This window comes from Arachis duranensis, chromosome 3, assembly GCF_000817695.3.
Source record: "Arachis duranensis cultivar V14167 chromosome 3, aradu.V14167.gnm2.J7QH, whole genome shotgun sequence".
NCBI classification, from domain to species: Eukaryota; Viridiplantae; Streptophyta; class Magnoliopsida; order Fabales; family Fabaceae; genus Arachis; species Arachis duranensis.
In genome coordinates, this window is record NC_029774.3 from 102,201,950 (window position 1) to 102,216,481 (window position 14,532).

Genomic DNA, 14,532 nt, shown 5'->3' on the forward strand with positions numbered 1-14,532 from the left:
ACAGTTTTGGCATCTCAATGTATCCTTTGAAGTTCAGAATGATTGGCATCTATAGGAACTCAAAATTCAGATAGTGTTATTGATTCTCCTAGTTTAGTATGTTGATTCTTGAATACAGCTACTTTATGAGTCTTGGCCGTGGCCCTAAGCACTTTATTTTCCAGTATTACCACCGGATACATAAATGCCACAGACACATAACTGGATGAACCTTTTCAGATTGTGACTCAGCTTTGCTGAAGTCCCCAACTAGAGGTGTCCAGAGTTCTTAAGCACACTTTTTTTTCTTTTTTTTTTTTGCCATGGATCACGACTTTAACCACTCAGTATCAAGTTTCTCACTTGGACCTGCATGCCACAAGCACATGGTTAGGGACAGCTTGATTCAGCCGCTTAGGCCAGTATTTTATTCCTTTGGATCCTCCTATCCATTAATGCTCAAAGCCTTGGATCCTTTTTACCCTTGCCTTTTGGTTTAAATGGCTATTGGCTTTTTTTGCTTGCTTTTCCCTTTTTTTTTTGCAAGCTTTTATTTTTCACTGCTTTTTCTTACTTCAAGAATCAATTTTATGATTTTTCAGATTATCAATAACATTTCTCCTTCTTCATCATTCCTTCAAGAGCCAACAATTTTAACATTCATAAACATCACTATAAAAAATATGCACTGTTCAAGCATTCATTCAGAAAACAAAAAGTATTGCCACAACATATAAATAATTTGAATTTTTCTTATTAAGAACTCGAAAAAATTGCCTCCTTATTCTAAAAAATATGCTATTTTATTCATGTTTAATGATGATGAGAAAAATAAATTATAGCTTACTTGGAGATGATAAAAAATAAAAAATAAAAATACTAATTACTACTATTCATATGACTCTTAAGGTAGATCTCTAATAGCAGAAGTTATCACTGAGTTAAGATTAGGACTCAACAACCTTTATTCTAGGAGATGGATGCTCCTTCAATCTGTGGTGTGTCTAGTCCTTCAAGGGACAGCTTCTGGTGCTTTAGCTCCTGTAGTTCACGCCCTTGCTTCTCTTGTTCCTTAAGCAGTTTGTAGAGCATGCTATTTTGATTTTGCTGTTCTTCTTTCATTTGATCCATGGCTTCTTGCAACTTGGTGATAGATGCTTCTAGGCGGGTCCAGTAGTCAATTTGAGGGATTTCTGGGAGGAACTCCTGTGCCCTCCTTTTGATGGAGTTATCTGATACTTGTTGTCCATCCATTAACTTCTTGGTGATTGGGTGGTTGACTGGGATGAACTCATCTACTCCCATTTTTACCCTAGCATCTTTACACAGCAGAGAGATTAAGCTTGGGTAAGCCAATTTGGCTTCAGTGAAGTTCTTATTTGCAACTGTGTAAAGCTCACAAGAAATCAGATGATGAATCTCCACTTCGTTTCCCAACATAATGCAATGGATCATCACTGCTCTTTTGACAGTGACTTTAGAGCGGTTGCTAGTGGGCAGTATAGAGCGCCCAATGAAGTCCATCCAGCCCCTAGCGACTCGTTTGAGAACTCCTCTCTTGAGTTGGTTTGGGACACCTTTTGAGTTGGTTATCCACTTGATTCCAGGGAGGCATATGTCCTCTAGAACTTGGTCCAAGCGCTTATCTAATCTCACAATTCTCCTATTAAAGGATTCTGGATCATCTTGTAGTTGAGGCAGCTTGAAGACCTCTCTTATTTTGTCCAGGTGGAAGTAAATAATCTTCCCTCTGACCATAGTTTGAAAGGTATAGAAGGCGGTTCCAGTCATTCTCTGCTTATCTGTTTGCCACAGATTTGAGTAGAATTTCTGAACCATGTGTCTACCCACCTTTGTCTCAGGATTAGTTAGAATTTCCCAGCCCCTATTTCGAATCTGCTCTTGGATCTCCGGATATTCATCTTCTTTCAGATTGAATTTAACTTCTGGGATCACTGACCTTAGACCCATTATTTTGTGGTAATGGTCTGCATGTTCTTTGGTTAAGAACCTCTCTTGATTCCAAAGTGGTTTTGGAGTGTTCTCTTTCTTGCCTCTTGGAGTGGTTTGTTTTCCCTTAGGAGCCATGATCTTAGTGAATCTTAGCTCAGTGATCACGAAAAACACACCAAACTTAGAGGTTTACTTGTCCTCAAGCAAAAGAAAGGAAAGGAGAGGAATAGGAGGAGAGTCAAACTCGAGTGGTGGAGGAGAGGGGGAGGCCAAATGTGAATTTAAAAGGGAGGGGGTGGGCAAAAATTTTGAAAAAAGATATGATAGAAGATATAATTTGTAAAAGATAAGTATGATATGCAAAAGATGTAATTTTAAAAATTAAAAAGATGTGAGAGAGTTTTGAAAAAGATAAATCTAAATTTGAAAATATAGTATGATGAGTTGAAAAAGATTTGAAAAGATATTAGAAAGATAGATGAGTTTTGAAAAAGATTTGAAAAGAAATTAAAAATATATATGAATTTTGACAAAGATTTGAAAATAAGTTGAAGAATAATAAAGAAAGATTTTTAGGATTAAGATTTGTTTTGAAATTGAAATTGAAAAATGAGAATTTGTACATGTTCATGCAAGAAATTATGGATGAAAACATGAAAATTTGAAAAAAAAAATTGAGTTGGAAACAAAACTTCCTCCCCTCCACATTCTTGGCGTTAAATGCTCAGAATGACATCCATTATGGCATTTAACGCCCAATTGTTTCTTGTTTTGGGCGTTTAATGCCCAGCCAGGTACCCTGGCTAGCGTTAAACGCCAGAAAGCCTTTATCACTGGGCGTTTTTCTAAACACTCAGGATGCTGCAATTCTGGCGTTAAACGCCCAAAATGGTACCCATTCTGGCATTTAACGCCCAAAAAGGTATCTTCACTGGCGTTAAACGCCAGAATGGGCACCATTCTGGTGTTTAACGCCCAAAATACCCCTTACTGGCGTTTTTGTGCCAGTGAGCTCTTTTTTCTCTGCTTTATGCTCTGTATGCTTTTGTAACTCTATGAACTTCTGTAATTGAGAATCAATATTGAAGATAATTTATATCAAACTCCTATAATTATTATTTAAATAACAAATAAACTATGCCAATGGCTGGGTTGCCTCCCAGCAAGTGCTTCTTTATTGTCTTTAGTTGGACCTTACTGAACTTTAATCTAGTCTCATTGTTGAGCATTCTTGCTCAACATTGCTTTTAAGATAATGTTTGATTCTTTGTCCATTAACAATGAATTTTTTGTCAGAATCGATATCCTGAAGCTTTACATATCCATATGGTGACACACTTGTAATCACATATGGTCCTCTCCACCGGGATTTCAGTTTCTCGTGGAATAATCTGAGCCTAAAATTAAACAGCAGAACTTTCTGCCCTGGCTCAAAGACTCTGGATGACATTTTCTTGTCATGCCACCTTTTTGCTTTCTCTTTGTAAATTTTTGCATTTTCGAATGCATTGAGTCTGAATTCTTCTAGCTCATTCAGCTGGAGCAATCTTTTCTCTCCAGCTAATTTGGCATCAAGGTTTAGGAATCTGGTTGCCTAGTAGGCTTTATGCTCTAGTTCCACAGGTAGGCGACAGGCCTTCCCATACACAAGCTGGTATGGAGAAGTTCCTATAGGGGTCTTGAATGTTGTTCTGTATGCCCATAGAGCATCATCCAAGCTCCTTGCCCAATCCTTTCTACGGGCAATTATAGTCCATTCTAGGATTCTTTTTAGTTCTATGTTAGAGACTTCAACTTGCCCATTTGTTTGTGGATGATATGGAGTTACCACCTTGTGGCTAATTCCATATCTGACCATAGCAGAGTAAAGCTGTTTATTATAGAAATGAGTGCCTCCGTCACTGATTAGTACTCTAGGGACACTAAATCTGCTGAAGATATGTTTCTGTAGGAACTTCAGTACTGTCTTAGTATCATTAGTGGGTGTTGCAATTGCCTCTACCCATTTAGATACATAGTCTATGGCCACCAGAATATAAGTGTTTGAGTATGATGGTGGGAAAGGCCCCATGAAGTCAATACCCCATACGTCAAACAACTCACTAAGATCCCTTGTTGAGGCATGGCGTAACCATGAGGCAAATTACCAACTCTCTGGCAACTGTCACAGTTACGTACAAACTCTCGGGAATCTCTATAGAGGGTAGGCCAGTAGAAGCCACATTGGAGGATTTTTGTGGTGGTTCGCTCACTTCCGAAATGTCCTCTATACTGTGGTCCATGACAATGCCATAGGATCTTCTGTGCTTCTTCTCTAGGCACGCATCTACGGATTATTTCGTCTGCACATCTCTTAAAGAGATATGGCTCATCCCACAAGTAGTACTTTGCATCAGAGATTAATTTTTTCGTTTGTTGCCTGCTGTACTCCTTGGGTATGAATCTCATAGCTTTATAGTTTGCAATGTCTGCAAACCATGGCACTTCCTGAATAGAAAAGAGTTGCTCATCAGGGAAGGTTTCAGAGATCTCAGTGGAAGGGAGGGACGCTCCTGCCACTGGTTCTATCCGGGACAAGTGATCAGCCACTTGATTCTCTGTCCCTTTTTTGTCTCTTATTTCTATATCAAACTCTTGCAGAAGCAGCACCCATCTTATGAGCATGGATTTTGAATTCTGCTTTGTGAGTAGATATTTGAGAGCAACATGGTCAGTGTATATAATCACTTTTAATCCTACTAAATAGGATCTAAACTTATCAATGGCATAAACCACTGCAAGCAGTTCCTTTTCTGTGGTTGTGTAGTTCTTCTATGCGTCATTTAGAACACGGCTGGCATAGTAAATGACATGCATAAGCTTGTTATGCCTCTGTCCCAATACTGTACCAATAGCATGATCACTGGCATCACACATTAGTTCGAATGGTAATGTCCAATCTGGTGCAGAAATGACAGGTGCTGTGACCAACTTAGCCTTCAGAGTCTCAAAGGCCTGCAAACACTATGTGTCAAAGACAAATGGTGTATCAGCAGCTAGTAGGTTACTCAGAGGTTTTGCGATTTTTGAAAAATCCTTTATAAACCTCCTGTAGAATCCAACAGGTCCCAGAAAACTTCTGATTGCCTTAACATTAGTGGGTGGTGGTAATTTTTCAATTACCTCTACCTTAGCTTGATCCACCTCTATTCCTTTGTTCAAAATTTTATACCCAAGGACAATTCCTTTAGTCACCATAAAGTGACATTTTTCCCAGTTTAAAACCAGGTTAGTCTATTGGCACCTTTTCAGAATAAGTGCTAGATGATCAAGACAGGAGCTGAATGAGTCTCCAAATACAAAGAAGTCATCCATGAAGACTTCTAGAAATTTTTCTACCATATCAGAGAAGATAGAGAGCATGCATCTCTGAAAGGTTACTGATGCATTGCACAGACCAAAAGGCATCCTTCTGTAGGCAAATACTCCAGATGGACATGTGAATGCTGTTTTCTCTTGATCTTGAGGATCTACTGCAATTTGGTTATAACCTGAATAGCCGTCCAAAAAGTAGTAATAGTCATGACCTGCTAGTCTTTCTAGCATCTGGTCTATGAATGGTAAAGGAAAATGATCCTTTCTGGTGGCTGTATTGAGCCTTCTATAGTCAATACACATACGCCACCCTGTGCCTGTTCTTGTAGCAACCAGTTCATTCTTTTCATTGTGAATCACTGTCATGCCCCTCTTTTTGGGTACAACTTGGACAGGGCTCACCCAGGGACTATCAGAAATAGGATAAATTATCCCAGCCTCCAGTAATTTAGTGACCTCTTTCTACACCACCTCCTTCATGGCTGGATTCAGCCACCTCTGTGGTTGAACCATTGACTTAGCATTATCCTCAAATAGGATCTTGTGCATGCATCTAGCTGGGCTAATGCCCTTAAGATCACTTATGGACCATCCAAGAGCTGTCTTGTGTGTCCTTAGCACCTGAATTAGTGCTTTCTCTTCCTGTGGCTCTAAGGCAGAGCTTATGATTACAGGAAAAGTGTCACCTTCTCCCAGAAATACAAATTTCAGGGATGGTGGTAGTGGTTTGAGCTCAGGTTTAGGAGGTTTCTCCTCTTCCTAAGGAGTTTTTAGAGGTTCTTTTATTTCTTCTAGTTCCTCCAGATCAGGCTGAACATCTTTAAAGTTGTCCTCTAGCTCTGATTCGAGGCTCTCAACCATATTGATCTCCTCTACCAGGGAGTCAATAATATCAACGCTCATGCAATCTTTTGATGTGTTTGGATGCTTCATTGCTTCAATAGCATTCAGCATAAACTCATCCTCATTGACTCTAAGGGTCACTTCCCCTTTTTGGACGTCAATGAGGGTTCGTCCAGTTGCTAGGAAAGGTCTTCCTAAAATGAGAGTTGCACTCTTGTGCTCCTTCATCTCCAGCACTATAAAGTCAGTGGAAAAGGCAAATGGCCCAACTGTGACAATCATGTCCTCAATTACGCCGGATGGATATTTAATGGAGCCATCAGCAAGTTAAAGACAGATCTGGGTTGGTTTGACCTCTTCAGTCAAGACAAGCTTTCTGATAGTGGATGTAGGGATTAGATTGCTACTTGCCCCAAGATCACATAGAGCTGTCTTGGTGCAAGTACCCTCCAATGTGCATGGTATCATAAAGCTCCCAGGATCCTTAAGCTTCTCTGGTAAGCTCTTTAAAATGACTGCACTACACTCTTCAGTGAGGAAGGCTTTTTCAGTTTCTCTCCAATCCTTTTTATGACTTAAGATCTCTTTCATGAACTTAGCATAAGAAGGTATTTGCTCAAGTGCCTCTGCAAACGGAATCTTGATTTCAAGAGTCCTGAGATAGTCTGCAAAGCGGGCAAATTGTTTATCCTGTTCCGCTTGGCGGAGTTTCTGAGGATAAGGCATTTTAGCTTTGTATTCTTCAACCTTGGTTGCTGCAGGTTTATTTCCTACAGAGGCAGGTTGAGAAGCCTTCTTGAGGGAGTTATTATCAGTACTTGTAGGTGTCTGATCCCTCATTGGCGTTTGAACACCAGGATGGGAGGAGGAATGGGCGTTTAACGCCAGATTCCTACCTTTTTCTGGCGTTTGAATGCCAAAACTGGACATGTGTTGGGCATTTAACGTCAACTTTTCACCCTTTTTTGGCGTTTGAACGCCAGAATTGTGCGTCCACTTGGCGTTTAACGCCAGTTTTTCACCCTTTTCTGGCATTTGAATGCCAGAATTATTCCTCTCTGGGCTCTTACTATCCTCAGAGGAATTTTGGGTAGCAGTTAGCTCATCCTCTGTCAGTTGTTCTTTTCTTGGCTTTCTGCTGCTTTGAGTTGAGGTATTTAATGTTTTTCCACTTCTTAATTGGATTGCTTGACATTCTTCTGTTATTTGTTTTGATAACTGCTATTTTGTCTGATTCAATCGTGTTTCCATATCCTTATTAGCATTCTTGGTTTCTTGTAGCATCTCCCTAAATTCTGCTAACTGTTTTGTTATAGAAGATATCTGCTGATTGAGTTCAGCAACTTGTTCTTGAGGACTAAAGTCAGTGGATACTGTCTTAGCTTCTTCTTTCATGGAAGACTCATTATTTAAGTACAGATGCTGATTTCTAGCAACTGTATCTATGAGCTCTTGAGCCTCTTCAATCATCTTTCTCATGTGTATTGATCCACCAGTTGAGTGGTCTAGAGATAACTGAGCTTTTTCTGTAAGCCCATAGTAGAAGATGTCTAACTGCACCCATTCTGAAAATATTTCAGATGGGCATTTCCTTAGCATCTCTCTGTATCTTTCCCAGGCATCATAAAGAGATTCATTATCTTCTTGTCCAAAGCCTTGGATATCCAGCCTTAGTTGTGTCATCCTTTTTGGAGGGAAATATTGATTTAGGAATTTTTCTGACAACTGTTTCCATGTCTTTATGCTTGCTGTGGGTTGGTTATTTAACCACCTCTTAGCTTGATCTTTCACAGAAAATAGAAATAGCAATAGCCTGTAGACATTCTGATCTACTTCTTTATCACGTACTGTGTCAGCAATTTGTAAGAATTGAGCCAGAAATTCAGTAGGTTCTTCCTGTGGAAAACTGGAATACTGGCAATTTTGCTGCACCATGATAATGAGCTGGGGATTTAGCTCAAAATTACTAGCTTTAATGTGGGGTATACAGATACTACCACCATATGAAGCAGTAGTGGGATTAGCATATGACCCCAGAGTCCTTCTGAACTGTTCATTTCCACTTAGGTCCATGATGGAGTAAGGGAGATGATGTGGATAAAAATTTTATTTTATATTTATTTATTTATTTATTTATTTATATATATTTTCGAAATAATAAAATAAAAAAAGATTTGAAATTTTTTTAGGATTTTCGAAAAAGCGAGGAGAGAGAAAGTGGTTAGGAAGTTTTTGAAAAAGATATGATTTGAAAAATTTTGACCAAGTCAACCCAAGGGATTCAAAAATTAACGAGTAAATAAAGGAAAAGATGTATGTTTGAACTTAATAAGGAAATAGAAAAACACACAAAAGACACAAGACTTAAAACTTTTAGATCTAGCTCCCTTATTTTTCAAAAATTTTTGGAGGGAAACACTAAGGGACACCAAACTTAAAAATTTTAAGATCAAAACACATACAAGACCCAAGAACACCTTGAAGATTCACAAGAACACTAGGAACATAAAAAGGAACACCAAACTTAAAATTTTTAGAAAACCAAAATAAAATTTTTGAAAATCACATGGAAAATAACAAGAAAATACTAAACTTAAAAATTGAAGCAAGATTTAAACAAAGAAAAATTATTTTAAAAAAGATTTTAGAAAGGAAGATTCAAAGGAGCAACTATTCAAGAGAACATAGACACATTCAACAAATGCAAGGATTAAACAGAGAAAAACTATTTTTGAAAAATGTTTTAATTATTATATTATTTTAGATGACAAAAACACAAAGGACACCAAATTAAAACATGCAACTAGACTCAATGAAAAACTAACAATTAATAAAGAAAAATAATATTTTTGAAAAAAAATATTTTGAAAAGAAAGTAAAAGACTCTAAATCAAAAAGACAAATTTTTCCTAATCTAAGTAACAAAATAAACCGTCATTTTGTTCAAACTCGAACAATCCTCGGCAACGGCACCAAAAACTTGGTGCATGAAATTGTAAATCACACTTTTCACAACTCGTACAACTAACCAGCAAGTGCACTGGGTCGTGCAAGTAATACCTTACGTGAGTAAGGGTCGATCCCACGGAGATTGCCGGCTTGAAGCAAGCTATGATTATCTTATTATTCTTAGTCAGTATATCAATAATGGTTCATAGTTTTAATTGTGAAAAATAAAAGAACATGAAATAAATACTTGTTATGCAATAATGGAGAATGGGTTGGAGTTTTGGAGATGCTCTATCTTCTGAATCTCTGCTTTTCTGCTATCTTCTTCTTCACGCACGCAGGTCTCCTTCCATGGCAAGCTGTATGTTGATGAATCACCATTGTCAATGGCTACCAGCTGTCCTCTCAGTGAAAAAGGTCCATGTACATGGCTAATCATCTGTTGGTTCTCACTAATGTTGGAATAGGATCCATTGATCCTTTTGCACACTGTCACTGCGCATAGCATTCATGAGTTTGAAGCTTGTCACAGTCACCCCTTCCCAGATCCTACTCGGAATACCACAGACAAGGTTTAGACTTTCTGGATCTCAAGAGTGCTGCCAATTGATTCTAGCTCATACCACGAAGACTCTGGTTTCACATATTTGAACACTCTGTTGTCAGGAGAGGCAACCAAACTCGTGAACCTGGAACTCAAGAGATACACACTCAATCTATGGTAGAACGGAAGTGGTTGTCAAGCACGCGTTCATAAGTTGAGAATGGTGATGAGTGTCACGGATCATCACATTCATCATGTTGAAGTGCGAATGAATATCTTAGAATAGAAACAAGCGTGATTGAATAGAAACAGAAATAATTGCATTAATCTATCGAGACACAGCAGAGCTCCTCACCCCCAACCATGGGGTTTAGAGACTCATGCCGTAGAAGATACAAATTTAGATGTAAAATATCATGAGGTACTGAATGAATCTCTAAAAGTAGTTTTTATACTCAACTAGTAACCTAGGTTTACAGAAAATGAGTAAGCTAAGATAGATAGTGCAGAAATCCACTTCTGGGGCCCACTTGGTGTGTGTTTGGACTGAGCAATGAAGCTTTCATGTGTAGAGGCTATTCCTAGCGTTTAACTCTAGCTTTTGTGCAAGTTTGGGCGTTTAACTCCAGCTTGTATCCTGTTTCTGGCGTTTAACGCCAGAATAGGGTAGAAAGTTGGCGTTAAACGCAGTTTGCATCATCACAACTCAGGTAAAGTATAGACTATTATATATTGCTGGAAAGCCCAAGATGTCTACTTTCCAACGCACTTAAAAGCGCACCAATTGGGCTTCTATAGCTCTATAAAATCCATTTCGAGTGCAGGGAGGTCAGAATCCAATAGCATCTGCAGTCCTTTTTCAGCCTCTGAATCAGATTTTTGCTCAGGTCCCTCAATTTCAGCCAGAAAATATATGAAATCACAAAAAAACACACAAACTCATAGTAAAGTCTAGAAATGTGATTTTTGCATAAAAACTAATAAAATATACTAAAAAGTAGCTAGATCCTACTAAAAACTATATGAAAATACCCCCAAAAAGCGTATAAAATATCCGCTCATCATGTATATATACCAAAATGAAAATGCAACACTAGACATAACTAAAAACAACTGATATACGTATACCAAAGTAAAATGTGCATAAGTCAAAGTACTAGCGATATCCACAAAAAAACATATAAAGACTAAAAGTAAACTAAATGACAAGTGTTCAGGAGAGAATGTTTACAACCAAAATATCATAGATCCTCCCCCACACTTAAATCATGCACGGTCCTCCATGCTAAAAATTGGACCGGGGTGATCAACTCTGCGAAGCTCCACCATCTGGCGGTGGTGGGTGGTGATGTCGATGATACACAATAATGGCGCTGGACAGCCGTGTGGTGGGCTCAGGTGCGGGCTCCTGAACGGCTAGCTTTGCTTCTGTCTGGACTTTAGACTCCTCAACTATGGGCTTTGCTGCTCTCTGCTCAGGGGGCTTGACTTTCTGGCCAACGTTAGCTACTGGCTCCTCCGGTCCGAGCTCTTTAGTCTTGGGCTCAGGCTCTGGTGTGTCCGGAAGAAGGGGCCCAGGGTCTCGACCCTTGAACTTCGCCACAATCCACTGGAAGCGACTAGTGTTGCGGCGCTCATAACGGTGAAGAGTCTCAAAGATCTCCCGACCCAACTCATAGGGTGTCTGCTAAGTCCTGAATGCTTAGCTTTGCACACCAAACTTCAATCGAGCACAACTTCCTCGTCTTAAAACATTTTTCCTCCGTTCTTCGAACGACACGATCATCTTGGCCACTTTCATTTCTAAACAAATATGACAGAAATCGGAGGTTCGGAGATCAAATTATACTCTTTCAAAATTGGGCCAAAATGCACAATTTACACAAAATTCACAAACCTCTAATTTTCAAAACATACACTTCCAAATCCTTTTTAAACCAACCCAAACTTACCAATTCAACATCAACCCTATCCCAACTTCCTAATACAATCCACAACCTACCAATTCTCATCCTTCATCAATCACAACTAAATAATTCAATCTTAACACACATTCAACATTCCAAATTCAACAACATACAAACACATCATTAATTTCTCATCAATTTCACCATCAACCTGGTACCAACAACAATTTAATCTCACTAACCAAGTCACCCATATCATACATACAAGTTTCCATCTCAACTTCCAAAAATCACCAACCACATACATAATAATACAATCCATTTTAACCAACCATCAACATTAACAATTCAAATCCTATCCTAGGGTCACTAGCCTAAGTTTTCACATTACATTATATTTTAGATACAGGAAGCTGAAACCATACCTTGGCCGATTCTCTGCTCAACCCGGAACACTTCCAATTGCACTTTTCCCCAACTTTCAATGCCTCAACACCTCCAAGATCAGATTTTCAGCTTGTATATCACCTCAAGCTCTCAAAATCTCCATCAACTCCAATCCATCTACATATATACCTTGCCTAACACATATAATATGCATCCATCCATACATACTCAATATCTAATCACCACAATTCAAGTATTTGACTTAGGGTTGAGATTCTTACCAAGTCCAAGGATCAAAGAGGCAAGAAAAAGCTTTTTCTTCAAGCTAATTGAATCTTATAACATCAAAACTAAAAAATCTTAACACTTTTACCCACTAAATTTTCGAATTCAAGGACTGAGGAAACTGAGATGAAACCATGGCTTACCTTTCAAATCAAGTTGTGGGCTTTGTAGAGCTTGACGCTGCGGTCACGTGATCGCAAACAGTGCGGCAATCGGAATTTCGGATCAAAAGTTATCAAGGATTGAAGTTACACTAAGGGTTAGGCTCATGGAGTGTTCTTCCCCCTTTTCTCCAAATGCTTCAACGTGTTTTGCTGAAGGAGAGAGGAAACATGGTTCATTTAATGTGTATTGGCTGAATAGGTTGGGTCTTGGGCCCAATACGGACCCGGTTCGCTCGGTTCGGTCCATTCGACCCAATCTTAGGTCAAATTATTTAAAATTAGTGTCAAAATTCTTATTTTAATTTTCTCTATCATATTAAACCATAAAAATCATATTTCTAATTTTCTAAAATAACTTTTAATTCATGAGTTAATTACTCATTAATTAATCGAGTTTTACAAGGTGAAGATGCATAAATGAGAGAAGGGAGAGCGAATTCGAATTTAGGTCAAGTTTAACGTTGGATTTTTCGTCGAAAAATTCAACGCTAACATTGATTTCATTAACTAAAACAATGCATTTTGAAAATTTGAGTATCGTCAGATTTATCTGATACAAAATCCAATATTAAAAGAAACGTCATTTCAATTTGAATTCACACCGTTATCATCAAATTTTTAGACAATTTCTTTAATTCGATGGTAATGCTAATAGCTCGACGAAACTGTCATGCTAATCGTCGCAAAAACTAACAATAAATTTGTTGGTAATAACTGACGCAAAATTTAACGATAATTTTGATGGTTTCGAATAAAATTTTTATGATAATTATTTAATTTATCTTTTAAAATTGAGTTTAGCTAATAAGTATTTTAACATACAGTGATTTTATAAAGAGATAATGTTCAAAGTTCATTAATTTTAAAACATAAAATAGCTTCTTAATTATACTTAAAAAAAGTTAAAATTATATTTTCTTTTAATTCTTGTTTTGGTTAAATATATAAACCTTATTATCACCGAAATGATCGTCATCATCTAGAAAGATTATTATCAGAGGAATACTCTGGACAAAATTAACAATTTCTTCAAGAAAAATGGGGCGGGGTGGTTTTATCAATTCTTTTTTCAGATTGGAATCTTTAAAGGAGGTCTATGGAATTCTATGGGTATTTACTAATAGGAAATTAACCATTATGGCAAGGAAAAGTTTGATTGACAGAGATATATTTATTTTTATAAAATGAATAAAAGAAATGAAGTTTTAACCCACGCGGATGATTATGAATGCCATTTTTCCAACTCGATTTCGTCAGCCCCCATACATGGTCTTACGACTTTGCGGAAGGCTGTGTTACCCTTTTGAATCCGGTACCAACGGGTGAAAATGTGAATTCTCAACCATTTATGCGTTGGAGATACCGTTTCTTATTTTGTGCCGAAGCAATTTTTAAATCCCAGGCCGAAACTGGTGAAATCAAAGGGCATTCTTTCAGTTATTCTTTTTTCCTGCCCAGTCTATTAAAATCTTGGTTTTTTGAATTATCAGGGACTCCCAAGCACACGAATTCTGTAAAGGATCCTGTACCCATGTCTCAAAATTTCCCTGCCAAGCTACATGAAACAGATTCCCGGAAGTCCACAGAAAAATTATTGCTAATTGTCCGAAATGCGAAGCAAAAATATCTGGAGCGGAGATTCTTTGAACTGAATGACGACCGTAACGGATGTACAATTCCTGAACAATTCTTGAAATCGAAATGAGATTTGGCGGCATGGCCGAGCGGTAAGGCGGGGGACAACAACAGTTGATCCAATTTAGTGATTTACATTCATAACTAAGCATGAGCTATTTAATTAATGGATGGCTACTTCTGACAATAATAACATTTTATCGGTGACCGTATATATTAATTACTGGTGTGAAATGCTTATGAGAGCGCCGGACATGGTAGCAATATAGATGAGAGTGACTTATTATTCATGCCTCTTAATGCCGACCGATAATGAAGACATTCATCATTAAGCGCTGGTAGAAGCTAAGGTCTACTCACTATAAGGCGTTTCATGAGTTTCCCCAAAATAGAGAAAGCTTTAGGGTTGTCACAATCATATATACAAATTACGATAATATTTGAGGTCTTCTTTTTGTTTGGGCACGAATATGTGTGCCCTTTTATGTTGATTTAAAAGCAGAGATATATACAAAATATAGTTAAAAAATTG